Consider the following 16,984-nt stretch of genomic DNA (forward strand, 5'->3'; position numbering starts at 1 on the left):
TACTTGCTCTTTCCCCTGGATTGCTCACTCACTCTTATTCCATGGTAATCTGTTCAAACTATCATGCCCATCTCTTTCTTTGAAGATTCCTAATGGCCCCCTCACCAAAAGATTCTAGAGCTATTTTTCCATTCTCATTCTTTTAATTCCCTATGTAACCATTTATAGTCTTGTCAACTTAACTTCCAGAACTCCTTTTTCCCATGGGACCATTATTTTCCTAGGTGTCTTATCTAACTCAGGTCCTCTTGCTGCTCCTTCACTAAATGTGAGTTTCCCTGCAGCAGTACCCTGATCCTCCTCTCTACTCTTTCTATTTCTCTATCTATACCCTTAGTATTCTTGGTATGTTAATTCAGCCTCATGAAATTAAATATCATCACTATGTAGAAGTCTCCAGGATACATACCTCATCTCTCTTCTAAGCGCAGACCTTCCTTCCAAATTCTAGTCTCTTTATGGCCTATCACCCTTTCCCTCACACATTGGAGGTGTTCATGGTTTTGGTTAATGGTACTGCCATTCTTACAGGTTTGAACTCTGTGAAAAAACAGCTTCCGCTCCTTTGCTTCCCACTTGAGCTTAGATTTAGAATCCACTCCTCTGATTTATTCCCAAAAGACCCTAATTCAGACCATCACTATTTCAGGGAGGCAGTGCAGCACAGACATTAGTAATGTAGGAACTTCACTCAGAATGCCCAGGCTCCATATCTTACAGGAGAACAGAGCCAGTGGAAGCAGTGATGATGAACCCACTAGAACAGAAGGAGCAACATTCATGGCCAATTCCTGAAGCTTAGAACAGACAAAGGACAAGATGATCAGTAGAGTTGGTTCTTACTAAAACAGGAGATTATAACAGACACTAAGAAAAGTATTTTAATGATTTCTGTTCACATCAATGCAAAGGAAAAAAAGGGGAGAAGAGATGGAAGAGGAGACATTTACTCTATTGTTTGAGGCTCAGAATGAAGACCATTTTTGTTGTCTTTTTCATTAGCATTCATGGTATTTGCATTAACCATAATTTCTCTCCCCAGAACCTAGCCCATATATAACAAGAATTCAAACATCTGTTGAATGAACATTAACAAACAGCAACTATTTATTAAGCACCTATCAAGTACTAGGCAGAGAGAAGCTCAATTCACGTATATTAGAAATTATGTGCCGGGCGCGGTGGCTCAAGCCTGTAATCCCAGCACTTTGGGAGGCCGAGGCAGGTGGATCACGAGGTCGAGAGATCGAGACCATCCTGGTCAACATGGTGAAACCCCGTCTCTACTAAAAATACAAAAAATTAGCTGGGCATGGTGGCACATGCCTGTAATCCCAGCTACTCAGGAGGCTGAGGCAGGAGAATTGCCTGAACCCAGGAGGCGGAGGTTGCGGTGAGCCGAGATCGCGCCATTGCACTCCAGCCTGGGTAACGAGCGAAACTCCGTCTCAAAAAAGAAAAAAAAAAAAAAAGAAAAAGAAATTATGTAATCCTAGTTAGATGAGGAAAATGAGACTCCAGTGATTTTCATATTTTTTTCAGTGCCCTACAGTTTGTAAAGGATTGGGTCAGAGGTAAAACCCAAATCTAACCAACCTGAAAGTTCCTACCCTTTTCCCTGTGTCATTCTTCACCAACACTAAAAGGCATTTTGAGAAGTCCTCCCAAGATTTGCCTGGCTCTAATGCTTGCACGAAATTTCTCCATGAAAAGTAAATCTATAAAACCTATAAAAGTTATTGACTAGGGAGAGAATTAAATTTAAGTTATTTTTATTCATTTCATTTGTACAAAGGAAAAGAAAAGGTGTTGTATAAGTGAGTGAATAAAAAGAGGGTGGGAAAATGATGGGAAACTGAGAGCCTCTAAGATTCCTAACTCAACATACTTTACCATTTTGCTCAAGGCCAGCCCTGAACTATCATTTCCAAATATCCTAGACATAAGACCTATCTGAAAGAGCCAGCATTCTTCATTAAATATAGATGAACAGGAAAGACAAGATCTAAGACGGAATCCCCAAGTTCTACTTGCTCAAGGCAAAAACTTGGAGAAAAACAATGTAAGACCATGATTTTTCCACTGACCTGTGACATAATTTTGCATGCATGCACCTTGGATCCTAGGAATTTAAGATCAATATGTTGAAATTTATCATTGGCCTAAGCAGCTAATGTGAATTCTTCAAATCAATCATCACCTTCAACTACAATACTTCATGCAGAAAATAAAACTAAAGTATAGTGGTTCTCTTTGGCCTAAGGCCCCATAATGTATTAACTATGCATTTGAGCAAGTAATTTATTCTCTCTATATCTCAGTTTTCTTCTCTGTAAAATATTGGTAATGATATGACTCATCATAATCAAATGATTTGTTAAATGTAGTGATAGAAAAGTGTCTGGCACATGGTAAATACTGAAATGTTAATTATTATTATTCCCCCCCTAGAAATTTCCATGAGGGCAGAGATGTTAGTCTGTTTTATATATCGCTATTTCCCTTTGAGCCTATAAAGTACCTATCATATAGTAGGTATCAACCAATCAGTCAATGAGTGAATTTTAAGAAATGAAAGACAACATTTTTTGCCTGAGATCTCCAACACTGTAAGCAAAAATGAAGTTGCCTTTGTAATTAGCCAGTCAGCCAAATGCTTCTACTCTCACTCTACCAGATTACTAAGTACTGCTTTAAAGTTCTCTGGGGTAACAATTCTCTATTTTCATAATGAAAAGTGTTGAAGGCAATTTGGGCCCACCTCCTCATTCACCCTCTTGGTGCTTAATATCTCCTATCTGTTCAAGTTGATCGCATCCGCTACAGTCTCTAGGGAAAGACAACACCATTTTCTTCTGGGGTTCTGACTTTTATGAGGGAATGCTGGAGGTACTAAAATAATATTAATTAATGAAGATGAAGCCATCATCATTACTTGCTTATTGATCCCTCTATCCCTAACTGGCCAGGTGTTTGATGGGCAGTCACTTCACGGCTCAAACCCCCACTGTCAGGAAACTCTTACAATGAATACAAATGGGGCTTTACCTGCCTTGTGGGGTAATGCAGCAAGCAATTAACAAATGTTCATAAAGCACTTGGAAAGAGATAATGGCACTACATAAACGTTATAGATTATTGCATCATGAAGCTTAAAATTATAATCAACTCTAAGACGGATTAATTGGAAAGGTAACAAAAACTTTCTCAAAGAGAGCCTCCTTTCAAAGGAGTATCAAAAAGGGCTAGATTTGCTGTGGCTGATAAATCAGTACCAGACCCTTTAGCCTTCACTCACACCCTCAAGAAATAAGAATCATAAGTAGCTTCATGGTTGTGAATTAACAGAGTGGAAAATGAATACTGACAAAAATAAATAAAATCATCCCCAATCCAGAAGTAAGCCAGAGATACAATTAGAGATACCCGGCTTGGAACTGGGTTACAACTTGAGGCTGCCACAAAGACTATTTTTATGCAAGTCACAGACAGAACAACACAGAAGCCAGTGTGCATATCAGTGAAGAGAATGCACACTAGTGTTGACTGCTCCCAAATGTACACCTCCAACCTCAACCACTCATTCCCATAGCCTGCTTATCGTCTCCATTTTAACAATAATGAGCACTTCAAATTCAGTATGTCCAAAGTCAGGCTCCTGATCTTTCCCCAAAAAGACCCCCCAGTCCTCTTGTTCGCTGTAAATAACAACTCTATCCTTCAGTTTGCTCCAGCATAAAACCTTGGACTCATTGTTAACCTTTCTCTTTATCTTCTTTATCTTACATCCTTCATCCAAACTGACAGTAAAATGTGTTGGCTTTATTTTCAAAACGTATCCAAAAGCAAACTTCTTACCACCTTTACTGCTACTATTCTGGTCCAACCCACCATCTCCTCTTACCTGGATTACTGAAATAGTCGCCTAATAGGTTTCTCTACTTCTTCCTTTCTTCTCTTTTAGTGTACTTGTAGGAAGTCAAATCATGACATTCTAGTGCTCACAATCCTGAAATCATTTTTCATTCACTCTGACCAAAAGCCAAAGAGTCTTCCTAAGGGCTAAGAACTGACATGATCTGACCCTTCATCTCTGAGCTCATCTCCTACAACTCCCCCTTCCTCTCCCTACACTCTAGCCACACTGGCCCCCTCTCCTGGCCCTAGACAGAATTAGGCATGTATTTGCCTCAGGGACTTTACACTTGCTATTTCTAACTTCCCTGGACATTCACATTGGCTTGCTGCCTGGCCCCCTTCCCATCTATCCTCACAAGTGACCAACTCAGGAAGAGCTTCCCGAGCTTATCTTTCTCCTGTCTAAAATTGCAGTCCTCACTTCCACCCTGATTGTCCCTTTATCCTTTCTCTGCAATCTTTCTTCTGAGTACTTATCACCATGTGGCATTACTTGTTTATACATTTACTTCATCCACCCCGCCTTATTTGAATATATTCTATAAGAGGGCAATCATTTTTGCGAATTTCTTGTTGTTGTTGTTCACCACGATTTCTCCATATCCTAGACCAGTGTCTGACATATAACAAACACTGAATAAATATTCTTAATTCTTTTTTGCCACTGTACTGGTCCTTGAAATCCCAAGTGGCAGAATTATTGCATTAATCATCTGTGCAAAGAAACCTCACAGCACCATCAAGTAAAGATGCCAGCAATGTGGTCGACCCACTCTCAGACACCTGAATATAAAACTTCTAGGCATGCAGATATTAAAGAGTAAAATTGGAATTTAATATTTTCCATAGTTATTAATACTGAATACTAGCCCTCCAGTCATAAAAAGCAAGGCTGACTTACTTGTGAATTAGGCTGGAGGGGAGGAAATCAAACCAAGATGCACATTTCATAGTCTGGCACCATCCCTTGGATGTAAGAGACAGTTTTGTTGAACAGCTAAAACAATGTTTTTAATGTGTAAATTCCAAAAGAAAATTAAAACTGGCAGTTACTTGATGTTTAGAAAAGGAAAAAACCTCCTGTTCAGCCATCACTAAGATCTAGAGCTGTGGTAATTCCCTCTAATAAAATAATTTATGATTTTCTTGGAGTTGAAAAGAGGATGGTGCACCTGAGCCTCTGATTTATTAAAAATGCATTTCAGGCTCTTTTTTAAAACTGCATCTTTATTTCAGTTTTACAGTTCCTCTGTCAAAGCAAATAATAATAGTAAATCCTTTACAGGAATGTAAAGGCCACACAAGGAGGAAAGACAGATACACTAAATTAAAAAGAGAAAGGGGTGGGCTTCTGGAATCATCTTGGAGAGCCCTCAGGTGTGACCACAGTGGCCTTCTCTGACCATCCAACCTCAAGTGTTCCCCCAGCATCTCCCAATCACTCCATTTTAGTTGTTGACAGAGAACTCACCTGTTTCTTCCTTTGTATTATGTGTCCTCGACTCTAGGGATCCCAAAGACAAGGACCTGTCTCTTTGGTTTGCCAGTGTCCTAACTGTGGCAGGAATGACACCCAGCAAACAGCAGCTGCCAAACACAAATTTGTTGAATGAATAAATAAATGCATTAAACATTTGATTTTTTTCACTCTGCACTATACCCAAGTAGGAGGTATGATTTTAACTCCTGCCAATTAATGAATTAATCTGAACAGCTAAGAAGATTTGAGAGAAACACATGCTTTTGTAAGGTCTAAGTTCTCCACATAAAATTCAGTGCCATATAAAAGAGAGTCCTGTTAAGTGTAAGCTCATCCCTGCTGCCCTCCCCAGCTCCCAATACAATAAATGAAATGTACATTTCTGTTGGCTCCTATTTGCTGGTGACATTTAGTTTTAATTCAAACTAGTCTTCATAAATTCTGGTACTCTGCACAACATCTTAAATGGCTTTATTCTTTATTCAAAATCATCCCTCTCACTCCCAGAATTGTAGTAAATAGATCTTCTAAAGGGGAAATAAAACTATTTCAACAACAGGCCTATTTCAGCAGTTTTTCAAAAGCTATTTTTTTCATTCCCTTGGTGAGAGTTTTCGTTTTATGCTTGGAAAGTTGTGTTATATATACATGTATTTTAGTCCAAATGGATGTGGCGTTTTGTTGTTGTTATTGTTGATTTCAGCTTTTCTATTTTCCACTTCAGTATGTCTGCAAAAGCAAAACTTCATATTTCCTTTATTCCTCCATTTGTGAGTCTGTTATTGAACCCATGTTCTCCTTTAAGGAAAGAATACTCAAGATACTCTGATTTATATTTTCCCCAATGGGAAAAAAATTGCACTTATAGATCAGAATATTTAAAGCACATAATAATCTCAGATAAGCTTTTGTTTCTCTACACAGCTTTTTAGGAGTGGCTTATATGCATAAAAACCTTTTCTAACTTTTTCTTCTCATATACTGTAAATATCAACCCAGAGTCTTCAGAATTATAATCTAGCTAGAGACAATTCCATGCTATTTCTACAATGCCAGGAGGGATTACTATAAGTGGAGGTGACGGGAATATTTCAAGAGCATGGTTCTTTTTCTCCGGTAATTAACAGCTTCAGTACCACCAATCCCTCTCTCCAGCCCAAAGCCCCACAGTAACTCTAAGCATTCAGAGTGTTAAAACTTAGTGTTTAAATTAATCCTAAGGAAATAGAGCTGTACACAAAATGTGAATACATAAAGGTTTATCACATTATTCTATTACACTAGCAAAAATATATACAAAGATGTACCCATGTTGAAGGAAAAAAAAGACTGGAATGAATGAAATAAAACCATTTAACACCATGACATATATCTCTGAATGGAGAAATTATCAATTTCCCTTGTTTTCCTCTTTTCACTTTGTATTTCTAACTTTGTGCAATCAGCTTGTATCACATTAAACATCAATTTTTAAATGTTTAAGAAAAATTTTAACAACATAAAAGAGTCATCTGATTAAAACTATTTTCTTTTTAAAATGTTGTGTCTGTTTTGAATTACACAATTTTTTAAAAAAGAAAAAAAATGTTGTGTCTGATCAGATTAGAAAGAATAGGGTGTCAATCTGAGAGATTGATAAGTCTGAGAGATATTGAGAGTTCCCGTATCACATGGTGAAAAACACACCCCAAAAAAGCCAACTACCAGCAAGTTAGTGGATAAGAAGAAAAAAAAAAAAAAACAGGAAGACGAAAGAGAGGGAGAATGCTTCTCCAAGCCTGGAGAACTTATCTTTTCATAACCTTCACCCATTATTTTGTTTTCCCTTTTTTCTTTGAAGTCTACGGATTATGTGTGATTTCTGACCGATTATGGGTCAGCATGATCAACGACTGTTTTTAAAGCCAAATCTTTCAACAGATGAGTGTCAGCTCAAAAGTTTTCTTTACAAGCATTGGAAAAATCTGGGTCCCGATCGGTGCTCCCCGGGCGCCACCCGTGCGCTAAGGCCGCGCAGCCCAGTCCTCACCGCCTACCTGCAGGCCATGGACGCCATCAGGAAGATGCAGACGCCAAGGCTGGGCAAGAAGAACACCATCGACCTCCCCGAGCAGACCGAAGCCAACAAGAAGCAAGCTGAGGACCACTGCAGGCAGCTGGAGGAGCAGCAGAGGAAGCTGAAGGGGATGAGGGTGAGGTGGAAGAGTATTCTGAATCCATGAAAGAGGCCCAGGAGAAACTGCAGTGGGCCGAGCAGGCCAACGATGCTGAGGTGCATGTGGCCTCCCTAAACTGCCCCTTTGAACAGGTAGAAGAGGAGCCAGCTGGGGCCCAAGAGCGCCTGGCCACAGCCCTGAGCAAACTAGAAGAGACTGACAAGGCAGCCAGTGAGAGCCAGAGAGGAATAAAGGGCTTAAAAACCCGGTAGTGAAGGACGAGGAGAAGACGGAGCGGGAGGAGGTTCAGCTGAAGGAGGCCACGTGCATCGCTGAGGATTCAGACCAGAGATACAAGGAGGTGGCCAGGAAGCTGCTGATCCTGGAGGCAGACCTGGAACACTCAGAAGAGAAAGCTGAGGGGGGCGAGAACCGAGTCAGACAGCTGGAGGAGAAACTTCAAACCATGGACCAGACCCTCACGTTTTCACGTTTCTTGATGGCCTCAAGAAGGAGTATTCCACCAAAGAAGATAAACATGAAGAAATAAAACTGCTGGAGGAGAAGTTGAAGGAGGCTGAGACCAAAGCACAATTTGTTGAAAAGTCTGTGGCAAAGTTGGAGAAGACCACCGATGACCTGGAAGAGACGTTAGCCAGTGCCAAGGAGGAGAACGTGGAGATTCAGCAGACGTTGGACCAGACCCCGAGGGAACCCGACAACCTATGAGGGCCGGCCCCGCCCCCTGCCAAGCGATAGTCACCACCCCAACCGAATAAAACCGACATTACCAGCAAAAAAACACAAAACACAAAACACAAAAACCTTCACCGCATGCTTTCTTTTCCCTTATTTTTACTTATTCTTTACTAAAAATATGGATCAGTTCTACTAACACATTAACTGTGTTCAGTTTTGTTTCTTTTCTACCCTATCTACAGATATGTCTATGTGAGTTAGTTGCAAAGATGTTAAAAGATTTTCCATTCTACTGTCTATTAATTTTATAGGGGAGACTCTTATTTAAAACAATTGTATGTTTTAATTCAAAGAAAAAAAAGTAGTTCTGTGAGGTTTTGACTAGAGATATCTTTCCACCAAAGTATAAACCCTAAAAGCAAATACAGCTATAAAAATTAATTACACCAAATTGCTTGAGCAAGGTAAACAGCAAACCCAGGGCCAAGTGTTAAAACTTGAGAGAGTCAATTACCAAGCTATCTAGTAAAAGCCTCCAAAAAATCGATAATCCTCCAGTCTGACTTTTATGATGACATTAGAAATAGCATTTAACTTTTTTATATAAAGAACAATCTCATGGAAAGCTGGTCTATGCTAATCTTTTAAACCTATTACCAACATTTTATGCATCATAATCCTAGCTAAATCAGAATACATACATACATATATATGTAATATATATGTATATATTTAGGTTCTCTCAACAACAGCACTTTCTAAAAGGGTCTCTGCCAGGCAGTAACACTATTCATTTACTAAATATTGCCTGGGGACCCAGCCATGCATGACTCATTAACACAGATGGAAGTTTCACTTTATATCCCAGGTCTGTGGAACAAATGGAGTGACCCTGTTATTGCTTCTTCTCCTTTCATATCTATTTAATGTGGATTGTAAAGAAAATTTGATCTTCTATGCTTCACTCCACTGCCAAATGCCATTAGATTCATACTTTTACCGTTTGTTTCTCCTTTGAACCCAGGTTTCATTTATCCCCATGAGGACAGAGGTAGAGAAAAATCCACACCTTAAGCAATTATCCTAAAAACAGTTCTTGATTAGCCTCTTGTTATTTCTTAATAGTTTTTTGGTGAAATTGCAAGTAAAAAAAAATTGATGCTCAGAAAAGTTGTTACATAGCCTGTAAATTTGTACACTGATAACACCAAACATTGCACATTCTCACACAAGAAAGGACAATGGTTTTACAACAGAGTAGCCTATCAGTTTTCTTTTTCTAGTATTACTATTACTCATTCAAATAATAAAGTCAACTTAAGGCTATGTAAACAATTAAATAAGAGACACTTGTTTCTAAACCTCTAACAACATGATGAAATAAATTACAGCCTATCCAACCAAGAGAAGATATCAAAGCCATTGACTATGATGACATAGGTCTCTATTTATTGCCCAAGAAAGATACTTAGGACATATGACCAATTAAAAAATAAACAACATGTCAATATGGTATGTAATCCAATTTTGTTCCTCCATGTGTATGTTAGAATACAGTACCAAAGAACAAAGAATACACACCAAAGCTTATCAGTGGTTAGCTGTAGGTAGAAAGACTGCAAGAGACACATTACCTTCTTTTCACCTGTTGTTTTCTGTAACCACAAAGGTAAGTCCTACTAAAAAGCTTGGGGAAAATGTTATAAAGAGAGAGGGAGAATAAAAACTTCAGAGACAGAGAAATCAGCTTGTCCTTCACTTTGATATTAGACACATAGATGCTACTTTACATAAATGATAAATTCATTGATTTGGGTTAAGACTCAAGAATTTAACAATCAATTTGCAACTACCAGGATATAGACAGTTAAACCTAAGAAAACCAGAGTGTCTTTGCCATTCTTTGTCCTGTGGTGCAGACTGGTTCAATTTCCTTACTCACATGTCCTCCATTAATTGCCTTTTCAATGGATTACTAATAAGTTTTTGATGTTAAGCAAACATCAATGCTCCTATTAAAGTGAGACCAAACACTGTGACTATTTGTTTAATAACACAGTCTGAATGAAGGACGAAGTTCAATTAGCACTGGAGCTGATACAGGCTTCATTAGGAAGGAGAGGCAATTAACAAGTGGAAGGCTGCAGGAGGCACTGATGTGCACATCATGCAGCAAGCGGAAAAGGACAAGCAGCATAGAGTTTCTTTGAAAAAACTGTAACCTGTAGACTTCAGACAGAAAGAAGGATCATTAGCACAAAATTAAGCACCCTAATAGGGTGATCCTTATCCAGCCAACACCAGAAGAAATATGAGGCCAAATCCCATAATCTAACTAAACTGCAGGGTATCAGGACAATTGGAAGGAACAGGAATTATCTGGCAGATAGAACTTCACTTAGCAGAAAATTTGGTTCATAGACACTGTTCCATGGATGCTACTGAGCACTCTTTTGAGAGTCAGAGGCCCCACCTGTACCATTAACTAGCTGTGTGACCTTGAATGAGTCACCCAACCTCTATAGTAGGCTATTTCCCTTTTTGTAGAAAATTAAGAAAATAAGCAAATGAGCTCTCCTAGTTCAAAATTCCATAATTTTTTATTCTAATTACATTCTTATCCTAGTTATCCAGGAGATAATGGAAATTATAAATTGCTTTGTCGTTAACAGTAATCACATGATTTTCTCAAATGGAATGTGGTAAGGATGAACAAAAATGTCATAATATTTTAAAGATACATATGGAAAAAAATTTTATGACCAAAACACCAGGATTTCTCTGATTTATTCTAATTTCAATATACATCCTCAATATTTTAAATCAATATGATGAGACAGATATTTTTTAAAATCTTTTCTTTACAGTGTTGAGTGTTTACAACACGGTGCCAGATATTTGGAAAGAAATAAGTGTGACAAGTATGAAGAGGGGACGCTTTCTTTCATCTAATAAATGGTTTAATGACAACTCAGTCACACCCCAAGGTCACTCTTGAAATCACAGCCTTGTGAAGTGGCCCACGAGAATCAGACCAGCTGCTAGTGTCTCCTTCTCATCCAGAGCTCCCAGGAGAGAGAGAAAGCCAGCCAGCCTTCCACAGTAGAAATAGCAGACAGGAACACAGAAGCCTTCTGACGAAGGGCATGAGAATACTAAAATAAAATAGGCAAGGATATAAGATGGAGGACTGGAATCACAAAGGATTTCAAAAGGAAAAATAAGTAAGCAATTTCACTTCTAGAAATTTATTCTCCAGAAATATTTATTCAATTGGATAAAGATATATTCATTCACTCAACACTTATTCAACAAATAAGGTGTGATAGCATTTGAACAGAGACCTAAAAAAGAAATGAAGAAGTCAGTTAAGCAAATATGGGGGAAGGGTAGCTCAAAGGATTGTAGGCAGTGGGAAAAGCAAATGCAAAATCTTAAGGAGAAATTATGCTTATTATATTTAAGGAATAGCAGAGATTTTAATGTGGCTAGTTGTAACGTGAATACAGGGGAGAGCAATAGAGGTCAAGGTTGGAAAGTAGTAGGATGCTAGCTCAGGGAGAGCCTTAAAGACCATGACATGTGCTTTGACTGTTAGTGACTTAGATGGAGAGTCTTTGAGCATAGCGATTTTTATCTAACTGAGTTTTAAGAGATCACTCTTGGCTGCTATTTGAAAGTAGAAAAACAAGATCCAAGGTAATGACAATAGTTCAGATAAGAGGTAATGGATTGGATGATAGTGAGAAGGGGTGATGAGAAATGGCCAAAATGACCAATGTCTGCATATATTTAAAAATAGAATCCATGGGATATGCTGATGGATTGGATATGAAAGTTAGAGAAAGAGCGGCAGCAAGAGCAATATCAAGATTAAGCCTGAACCGGAGAAAAATGAAATTGACATTCACAGAGATGATAAAGTCTAGGATATTCATTTCCATATAGTTTCCTATATTCCCATGAATATAATCTAAATGGCCATGAATAGTGGAATGACTAAAGAAATGATGCTTCATCTATACTATGGAACAAATAAATTAAGGCAGAACCACACATCCTTTCATGGAAAGACATGCATAACACAAAAATGAATCAGTCATGAGTTACAGAAAAATATGTTTACTATGATGTTATTAATATATATTTCATATCTACATCTATATAATTAGAAATAATATGCAACAAATTTATTTTGTAATTAAGACAGGATCTCCCTGTGTTTCCCAGGCTGGTTTCAAACTCCTGAGGTTAAATGATCTTTCTGAGCCTCCTGAGTAGCTGAGACTGTAGATGCATATCAACGCCCCTGGCTAAAAACAAACTTTTAATAAAGTCATCTCTGGGTAAATTGGTAGGTGGAGGAGAGACTTTGATTCTCAACTTGTATTTTACCATTGTTGGAGGTTTTTAAAATTCAGCAATTTTATTATTGCTTTTTAACATTTAGCCTGTGCTGTTTTTGTAATTAAAAAGTTGTCTTCTCGTTAAATAAACAAGACTGCCTAGCCAGTGGAGAGGTACAGGATTATAGCTAAGACCTGAGATTTTGAAGTCAGACTCTAAATTCAAATACTGGCTCTACTGTTTATTGGCTATGTGACCTAGAGAAAATTGCTTTAGGTAGTTAATATTATTGTTGCATTGTCCATATGTGAAAACTGAGGCAGCTAAGTAACTCGCCCAGGATCACAGTACTAAAGAGTGATGAAGTGAGGACTTGAAACTCCAAAGCCTTAAGTTCTCCGCCATGACTTTTTATAGTACTACCAGTAAAGCTATTGGCAAAGCATCCCGTTTTGAAGAAAGGGTGAGATAAAAAGGAAAGGGTCCAGAAAAAAACATGTATCTTTTCATTATAAAAGACCAAGAATTCAACAAGAGAGGAAAATATGGTCAAAGCTGGAGGGTATTTTTAAATCAGCATAATTATAAATCTTCATGGACCAAGGAAAGAGCAAGCTTTCAGAGACAAAGAGGCACAGCTATTTCAAGATATGTTTCTATAGATGGCATTCTAGAACCACGGAGAGTTAAGTTGAGTAAGATTTTTCTAAAAAAGCAACTTGTTAGGGCCTAGAAGTTTTACTTAAGAAAACATTAGAACTTAGCCTTTCTGGTTTCTTAAAACAAAAAGTGAAGTGTTGGCCAAGGGAAGTGTGATTTTTCCTATGACTAGAATTTCTCATAACAACAGTCTGACATCATTGGGTAGAAGTCATGGTAGACAGTCAACTGTGTGTAAATAAAAGGAGCTAAAGTCAACAGTCACTTCAAGAAAATATGATTAAGCTCCCTTGTTTAATCAATTATGTTTTGTGGAACATGCTGGATTATTTAATGTATGTACCTTGAGAACGAAATATCTTTTGCAGCAACTTGGATGGAGCTGGAGGTCAGTATGCTAAGTGAAGTAACTCAAGAATGAAATATCAAAAACCCTGTCTTCTCACTTATAAGAGGGAGCTAAATTATGTGTATGAAAAGACATAGGGTGGTAAAATGGACTTTAGAGACTCAGAAGGATGAAGGAAGGAAGAGGATAGGGATTTAAAAAAAAATCTACACATTAGGTACAATGTACACTACTCGAGTGGTGGGTGCACTAAAATCTCAGAATTCACCACTATATAATTTATCCATGTAACAAAAAAAAAACCACTGTACCCCAAAAGCTATTGAAATAAATTTTTTAAATGAAATTTATATGAATACCATGAGTATTCATTATGTGACTAGAACCTGGTTAAACATTTCACATTTATAAAAAATAGTCTCTGTCTGGCCAGTTACGGTGGCTCATGCCTGTAATTCCAGCACTGTGAGGTGGGTGGATCACAAGGTCAGGAGTTCAAGACCAGCCTGGCCAACATGGTGAAATGCTGTCTTTACTAAAAATACAAAAATTAGCTGGGTGTGGTGACAGGTGACTGTAATCACAGCTACTTGGGAGGCTGAGGCAGGAGAATTGCTTGAACCCAGGAGGCAGAGGTTGTAGTGAGCCAAGATTGGACCACTGCACTCCAGCCTCGGCAAGAGAGCAAGACTCTGCTTCAAAAAAAAACAAAGATCTCTGTTTTCAATCTATTTAAAATTTAAGAGTAGTTATCTTTGGATGCTGGAATTACGTTGATTTTTATTTTTTCTTTTGGACTACATTTTCCAGCTATATCAACAGAAATTCATCTGAGGAATAGATGAAATGGCACATTGTTTTTTTTAATGAAAGTTAGTTATTTCATTCATATCATTAAGTGCTGTCTATTTTTATGAAACTTTACAATACAATTGTGTCTGGAAAACAATACACTACTTATTCAATATTAAATGGTTCCTATTTAGCTAATTTATTGTTACCAAAATGCAATGTGTAATTGAGTGCCAAATGAATGTTAGAGAGAGTTACGAATGCAGAGGAGAGATCACTCTGCCTAGACTGGTCAGGCACACATTGACAGAAGCTTCATGTTTCTGTGAGTGAAGAGGAAGCAGGAGAGAGCACAGGCAACCAGTGTCAAAGGGCCATGAAAAGGTAAGTTCAAAACACAGAACTTAAAACAGGAGCAACCAAGGTGTGGTGAGTAAACAGTAAAGAGGATTGAGAGTGTTCCTTGACCCAAATCCAAGGTCATCAAAGCCTTCCCCTTTTAAGTTTTTTCCATTTTAATGTTTGAACATCCACTTCTTAGACAAAAAAAAAACAAAAACAAAAAAAAAAAAAAAAAACAGGCTATCGCTGGGCATGGTGGCTCACGCCTGTAATCCCAGCACTTTGGGAGGCCGAGACGGGTGGATCACGAGGTCAAGAGATCGAGACCATCCTGGTCAACATAGTGAAACCCCGTCTGTACTAAAAATACACAAAATTAGCTGGGCATGGTGGCGCGTGCCTGTAATCCCAGCTACTCAGGAGGCTGAGGCAGGAGAATTGCCTGAACCCAGGGGGCGGAGGTTGCGGTGAGCTGAGATCATGCCATTGCACTCCAGCCTGGGTAACAAGAGTGAAACTCAGTCTCAAAAAAAAAAAAAAAAAAGATAGGCTATCCTCCCTCCTGTGGCTCATGATCTGGTTATTCTCACTCCATTCTTTTTCACCTGCAAGTCTAAGAATTGGTAAGCCCATTTACCCTTCCAAGTATGGAAGTAATAGGTAACCACCTCTAGCTAAAAAGCAATGAAGATGTTTCTCTGTTTCAGATGGTATAATGGAAAGAACATGAGATGAGATGCTCTCATAGAGTGGATGAGAAATCAGACATAAGTTCCAGTCCTGTTTTGTTTGCTTATATTTCAGAGTCACAGTCTTTCATCTGTAAAATGGAGTGGTTATAACATGGTTGGTAAAAAATCAATTTAGAAAAAAGTAAAGCCTATACAGTGTTTAACATAGCTGGCATACAGTTGGAACCCAAATAAGAAGAAAAAAATGGTTATGAAAAATAAGGCAAAGAAGAAAAGGAGGAAGGGAATGAATTAAAGTAAATGGAGACTTTCTTTTCTCTTGGCAACCCTTATTTGTTGAGGGTCAAAAAAAATTGATTCATAAGGAAACCAAAGGAGAAAACTGTGTTTGTAAAGCTGATCTATCCTAAATTTCAGTGTGTCTAAATATTTTCAGCGATAGATCTCTGCAATATTTCATAACTTGAAATTTTGAAAATGTTCATGTGATCCCTTACACAGAATCAGTAACACCCATACTAATTTAATTTCACTGTTATCTTTTAGTGTAAGAACTCTATTCCATTATACTTAATGACATAGAAGTACTTGTATGTCCCTTACATTTTTTTATTATGGGTTAAAACTTTGCCTCAAAAAATAAACTTTTCATCATACATATACTGTATCAGCCAATATACAAAACTGCTGGTAGTCATATATCCATTTACTTTTTTCATTCATTCATTTGTTCATACATCCCATATATATTGAACAATTTCTGGGTCAGGAACTATCTTAGCTCCCACAGGTGTAACAATGAGCAAAAGAGATGCAGGCCTTGCCCCTCCTTGGGCTTGTAGTCTGGTGGAATCACACATCGCTCAGTGACGATACATAAAGGACCGTGCACCCAACACCTGGCACACCAGACTGCATGAGGCACTTTATTGCATCCTCATTTAACCCCACAGCAGCCAAGTGAAGTAGGACTCCTATTATTCCCCCAAATTTACAAGTAAGGGCCACAAAACTCAGAGCTTAAATAACTTCTCGAATGTAACCATAAGGTCAGCTCTAGCCAAAACAATTAAGGTAACTGTGATGAAGCTGATCCAAGATACTGTCTTACTCTCCTCTTACCACACACAGTCCCTGACTGGCTTTTATCTGTTCTCCTTAAATTCCACTGTATGAAGGATTATCCATTCTGCCAAATTGGTGTTCATTAAAATTGTAATCCAATGAGGAATATTTCCCTAAAGTTCAGTCATTCTCAAATGAGAGTAGCATTAGAACAGTCTGGATGGTTTTATTACAAGACAGCTTGCTGTGCTCCACACTAATATCTTAGCCAGTAGGTCTGGGATGGGGTCTCAGAATGTACATTTCTAACAAGTTCCCCGGGGATTCTGACACTACTAGCTCAGGAACCACATCTTGAGTATCACTGCTCTAAACTATTCAAAATAAAAGAGGAAGTTGAGCTTCTAACCCATCTAATATTAAGAGTTTAAAGTCAACAACAAAAATCTATAAAACTCTTCTTGTAACCCAATTAAAAAATGGG

General features: G+C 38.1%; 1 long non-coding RNA gene and 1 pseudogene across 1 annotated transcript in view; one reads left to right on the forward strand and one right to left on the reverse strand.

Moving 5' to 3' along the window:
- Nucleotides 1–16,984, reverse strand: part of LOC141582468 (uncharacterized) — a 106,245-nt gene that overhangs the window by 12,598 nt on the left and 76,663 nt on the right. Inside the window, exon 4 of the long non-coding RNA XR_012515321.1 lies at nt 5,390–5,505. This is a non-coding gene — a long non-coding RNA (uncharacterized LOC141582468). The remainder of the gene's footprint in view (nt 1–5,389; nt 5,506–16,984) is intronic.
- Nucleotides 7,444–8,283, forward strand: LOC101040810 (uncharacterized; annotated as a pseudogene).

This window comes from Saimiri boliviensis, chromosome 20 (genome assembly GCF_048565385.1).
Source record: "Saimiri boliviensis isolate mSaiBol1 chromosome 20, mSaiBol1.pri, whole genome shotgun sequence".
In the NCBI taxonomy this organism is placed as follows: domain Eukaryota; kingdom Metazoa; phylum Chordata; class Mammalia; order Primates; family Cebidae; genus Saimiri; species Saimiri boliviensis.